Raw genomic sequence first — 6423 nt, 5'->3', positions numbered from 1 at the left:
GCAACATCACTATTGAAACAACTGTAGAGAAACCATAAGCTCCCAAAGTCAATAACCATGTTGGTTGGGGACATGTTCAGTCTCCACAACTGCAATCAAACTCTATGCATGGTGGGGAAATTGTAGGAGATGATAGGAAACATGAATGTAGCCATGTTTTACAACATTTTTCCCACTATTTTCACATGCAACTATGTAACTCTCCCTCCCATCCCCTTATATTTTCCAAGCAGAATGGGATTTGTTACTTAGTCGTAACCCAAGTTCCATGGTCTCATTATGGAAATGGGGTTACAAAATTTCCTCTCTTTCCAAAGTTAGCGAAATTAACTTTGGACTACACCATTACATTCAACTTGTCGACATATTTTTGGTGAAATAAATTTTATTGAAATCTAACGTACATATCAAAAGTTATGGCCATTTAAAGTTTTGGCCTCAATAACCCTACCATGTCAACATTACTGCCACATGGTGCCACACTACCATGTCACCCTCAACCACCACGCGACCTACCACGTGATTGTGCATTGTGCCATATTGTCACACCCCACCCTTCAAGTTCAAAGTTTAAATGAAGACATACCTAGGAGGGCCGCAGAGAAAATAAGAAAAGTCACATTAATTTCCAAGCCACTTTTACCATCCCCATGCCTCTATTACTGTGGTCTCTACTTAAAATGCACACCTTAATCCTCCCAGGGTCTGAAACCTGCGATGGCACCTTTCTCGTTCCCCAGCCCTGTTAATCACATATCGACCTATTTAATGCACCTCTTGGTCCTTCTTGGGACTTCGATGATGTCACACTAGCGTCATCTTGTAGTGACATTTCAATGTCATCATGACGTAAAATCCTCTTGTCGACTTCTGGAAACATTCTAATTTCCTCAGTGTTATCAATTGCAGCTCAACCTATGAACATGCACTTAGAACCTCTCGAGGTCTGAGCTTGCAATGATGTCATGTTTACATCACCTTGTTATGTGGCCTCCTTTACTGGTGTCACATGTCACTCAGTTATAGGCCAGCAGCTCCTCCAAAACACCTCTTGTGCCTACCATGTGTTGCGCCTCCCATATACCACGTAAGCTCCTCATCTACATCATGCTTCCACGTTAGCTCAACCCTAGGTCCCAACTCCTTGTGAAAAACAATAATTCCTCGTTATACAAGTTTTTGGGGCTACTATGGAGCCCAACCTTTGAGCCACCATGTAATCACACCTTGACCTTTCTCCTATTGCAATACTAAAATGCCACCCCTACAATGGTCTGTAGTGCGACAAATATATTACCGCCTACTAATGGGAAAACATTATGTCTAGAGGCTTCCATTTCTCAAGTTGCGTCAAAGTGGTACACTCTCTCAACTTTAAGGGAAAGAATAGGAAATATCACGATTAAGTGACGAGAAAAGCCTCTTTGTCACTTCCCTTCGACACTTAGAGACTTTGCGTTTATCCCTCCTGACCAACAATGACAATAGAGAAGCCTGTTGGCTCTCAACGTAGAGTTTACATCCCCATAGCCTTCTGCTCATAACAAATTCATTTGACTAGCTTAAAGGGACACCCAAAGAGTTTCCCCATCTTAATCACGAGTCTTCTCAACCTTCACATGGGGTGATCAGGCATACATACAAAATTGTAGAGAAAAATGTACACACAACCATCCCATTGCACTATTAACCATTAACATAAGCATATTATCAAAAACATTAGGCACAAGTGAAGGTAAAAAAATCATACAAATGTGTCCTAATCATGAGTGTGAGTCATTAATTCACGCAACAACATTACAATGCTTACCTTTCCCTCAAGAATAAGACAAGTAACTCATAACATAATGAATTATATCACATAGAGATGGACTTTTTTCTCTTAAAATTCCAATCTACCAATAGGTTTCAAGAGTATGAAAAATATTCACATTACATAAGAAAATATGGCTTGCACATGGCCACTTACCTTAAAAGTTAGATGATTGGAAAATGGAAGAGGTACTTCAACTCTCCTCCCAACTGTAGGTTAATTGCATTGTTGCTCATCCTTAAGGTCAGACACCCTTGAGCTAGATTTAGAGCTTACAAAAAGGGGAGTGCTCAAGGGATATCAACTCCAGTAATATGCACATTCACATGGGAATCCAGAGTCCACCATGCCTCCACCTAGTCTCTAGTGATCCAGAGCACACAGTGTCTCCACCTAATATAATTAAGTTAGGGAATCTAGAGCATCTAAAGCTCCACCCCACAATAGGTTCAGGGAATCTAGAGTTGTTGCAACTCCACCCCACAATTAGTTCAGGGAATCCAAAACTTATAGTGCTCCACCCACTTTCTTCTTCAAGAATCCAGAACCACAGTGCCTCCACTTATCTCCTACAAGAATCTAGAGCACACTATGTGTTCCACCTGATAGGGTCCATGATAATCTAGAGATTTGGGTCTCCAGTTGTTAACCAAAAATCATGATTCTAGAGGGCCAAGCCTCCACTTGATCAAGAACACAGGGATTTAGAGAACACTACTACACCTATTGTTTGTGTCTCCTTAGTGCATCATCTCTCCTATATCTAGGTTCCCTTCTTCACATCTCTGGGTATTATTCTTGTCATCTATAGGCATGAATAAATGAATCCCTCCATGCGTCAATTCTCTCCTTTTTTCCATCTCATTTTTTTTTGGTGCGTTGACTAGATCCTTCCCTGCCACAATAGTGGAATGGGTCATCCTCTCTACTCAACACCCATATGTAGCCTTAATTAACTGTGCATCTATGCCTTCAGTCAGCAAGGCATCCATAGCCTTAATGTCTTGTACAATTGTGTTGTTTCAGTGAGGAAATATTGGTGGCCAATGTAATGTGATTGTAAAAGCTTGCTTGCTTCTTCAAGCAAATTGCCCACACTTCCCTTCTGTAGGCTCATGTCCCTCTTAGTTCAGTCATCTTTTATAATTTCATATTAATTACGTGATTTTATAATTCATAATGATATTTACAAGAGGTATTAGCACAGGGATTGTTACAAAATCTAACCTTAGTGCCCTCCACCAGGAAGGTGATCCAATGGGAGTGTGGTTATTATGCAGACTCAGGGATGGTGGTCTTTAGCTACATTATAATCTTGCCAATGAGCTTCCTTCACAAAATATCAGACTAGTTAAGCTAGCCAACGAGTGTCGGGTTCTCATTATGCTTCTTGAGCAAGGTATGCTAAACGTCACAATGGACCAAATAACTGTAAAAGGGGTTATTAGGATTATTCAGGATATGCTGAGTCTAGAGATTCTCACATTTGCACCGTGGACAAAGGAAAGGGAAGTCAAAGAAGAGCTAGGCTCACAACAGAAATTGGTGAATTCCCTTTATTGCTACTAGAATTGGATTCAAGACCAAGTTGTTGGATATAACGTTTTTGTGTGCATAAGGTATAGGGAGATTGAAAGGGGTCATTAGGGTTTGATACAAAAATGGGAAAACTAAGCAAGTTGGAGAATTCTGCCAAGAACACACTCGATAATCCCTAGGAACATATAGAAGGGACCATGGATATGGTGGTCATGGAGAATATGGAAATGATGCCAACTATTTGCGTGGTGGAAAAACTCATGTAAGGTTGACCATAGAGGATGGTCAAGATTTTGAAATATGATAAATAAAAAGTGAAGAATATGACTAGGAAGTGTATGTCAAGGATGATTGCAAAGTGTTTAACGAAATTTTTCAATGAGATGATGCTTTCATTGGTGATATGCATCCATGGAAGTCATCTCTAAAGAGGAGAGCATGAGGCTTTAAGTGTGTCAAGGCAAGAGGATGGCAACTTAAATTGCGGAGCAACAACAACAAAAAATAAAAACTATTATAATGGAGTTCAAATGTTATTGCATGTAAATGGGCATATTGTTGTAACACCTAGTAAGGCGTGTGTACCCCTAGAAAATTTTTGGTAAAGTGTGGTGTTAGACCTAGGTGATAGGGGACATGTGGGGTTAAAATATACCATAGGTATAAACTTTGAGGGTGGTAAGGGCTAGAGTGTGTGGGGTTGACTCACTTGGATGGTTTGGCCAGATTTGGTTAAGGGAAATCCCAAGTCAAGGTTTAAGGGGGGATTGTTAGGTAAACTTGACTCAAGGAAAGAGTTAAAGTTGATGGGGTCAATAGTAGTGGTTTTGGGGTTTTCTCAGAGTTGGGTTTTCCTAGGGTACACCTGTTGTTGTGTTGCATTGTGTTTATGTTTGTTGTTATGTTAATGTGTTTCCTCTTGGTAAATTTAATATTTCTCAGGTAATTTTTTTCTACATGAAATCTCTTGTAGGTTAGTGCCTAGAAAAGCTGTAAATTGGTGTTTACTTTGTAATAAAAACTTGACAAAATATGTAAATATCAGCGTTCCATGATATATTGTGCATCAAAAGATTTAAAAGATTAAAAAAGTTAGAAATAATGAAATACTAATTCACCCCCTTCTCAATATTTCCAACAATTAGTATCAGAGTGGGTTCCTTCAGACACAACCTAACAGTTGGAAGGTAGACCTCAAAAGCACAAATGGAAAAGTAAAAAAGGCATGACTCCAAACCCCTGAAAGAAGTCTCCTGCATATTCATGAAGACAAAATTGTTTAAAGAAGATGAAGACAATCAAAAGAGATACTCATATTAGGTAGAAGGTTACACCATTGATTTTGAAGCAGGATTTGTGGATGCTCATGAATAAATAGTCAGGCTTAGAAAATAAAATATAAGGCCTAAAGAGTAGCTTCAAATCCTTGAAGAAGAGTCATAACATTGATGAAGAAAAAGCTGTCCTCTTGAGACTTCAAGCAAAGGAAGTAGAAAAGAGAGAATACTTGTTTTCAATACAACAAGGAAAAGGTTGAGGATTATGAGCTAAAAGTAGAAGTTGATCAAAAACTAAAAGAACAAGAGTAGAAATTTGAATAAATATTCTCCTTGAAAATTTAGCTACAAGAAGCTAAGAGAATAAAAGAAGTGAGGAAAAGCTAGCAAAAGGAAAAACAAGAAAACTGTGAGAAACTTGTAGCATAAATTGTGTCATTAAGGAATGAAGTACAAAAGCTTAACAATAACTTGAAAGTTTATCAAATGTTGGATGATATTCTCAATAGTCAAACATCACTGTATGAAAAGGTGAGATTTCATGCAAAGAATGTGCAAGTCTTAAGTCACAAATTTTTTTGTTGAGGAAAAGCCTTAAGGTCATGATACCATTCTTTGAAGCCCTAACCACAATGGAAGCAAGGGAAGATATTAGGATGAGTTTGGAAGAGCTACTACACCTAGAATCTATGTTGATGCCCCCAAGAGGTCCCCACAAAATAAAAGTAGTAATGAAATAAGAGATAAGGATAAAAAAAGAGTTCAACCTTATAAAAAAAACAACTTTAGAAAATCTACTTCATCAAGACAATCCTTCTTAGCTAGGTATCAAACTATATTTCTCGGTCACTATTTTTTGAGGAAAATATTTGGACATAAAGCAAGGGATGGTAGAGGTTATGTTAAGGACATTTTAGAGGCCTTTATCATACATCTAGAAATAAAATTAGAGGCAGAAAAATCAAAGGTCCTAATGGTTATAGCAGTATAAATCATAATTCATTCACTCCACTATTCAAGCACAATACAAAATGCTACAAATGCCACAATTTTTGGGCATATAGCACGTGACTGCAAAAGCAAAATGAAATGGTTTCCTAAAAAAACCAAGGAATAAAATATATCTACGAGGTATAAAGAAAAATACAACAAAGCATGGAGAAGAAAAACATAAGAGCAAAAAATGGATCTAAATGCTCAAGGCACTGGTATAAATTGTTGATGAAAGCTTCTTCAAGTACATGTAAGGTTGAATGCTTTGATGCAGTTGAATAAAGGGAAGGATGGACAATTTTCTACAATGTTGCAGTTTAATTGTTTCTAGTTGTGGGATTGTAAAATCATAGCCTATAACTCGATTCAATTTATATTTTGAAATTGATTGTTGTATAGGTCAACTTCTTATGGCTTCACTTAGTTTGGTTATCTCTCTAATGGTAGTACTACAAGATCATTCTTTAGGAACAAAACATGGAAAGTCATCTAAAGAAGGAGATGTTGATGATAGATATTTGGATATGCTACCCCCTACATTTGGAACTCCCCTTTGGTTTACTGAATATGATTTTTCACAAGTCAGGGTACCACACTCTATCATGCAACCAAGCCATAACTAAAAAATTGAAAGCAATAGTAGCGAGGAAACATTTAGTTGCAAAAGAAGGAAGTTACAACCATTGAGGCTGGAAATACAAGGCACACATGCAAGTGGAGATCTTGAGTTGAATAGATAAGGTTATGTGACTTGTACAAGAGGAAATGACTTGGGGAACCCTATTGTTGCAACTCTAAAGA

Source organism: Pinus tabuliformis, chromosome 7, assembly GCF_031772625.1.
Source record: "Pinus tabuliformis cultivar Carrire ecotype Pingquan chromosome 7, CPIR1, whole genome shotgun sequence".
NCBI classification, from domain to species: domain Eukaryota; kingdom Viridiplantae; phylum Streptophyta; class Pinopsida; order Pinales; family Pinaceae; genus Pinus; species Pinus tabuliformis.
Note: the sequence above shows the minus strand (reverse complement) of the source record.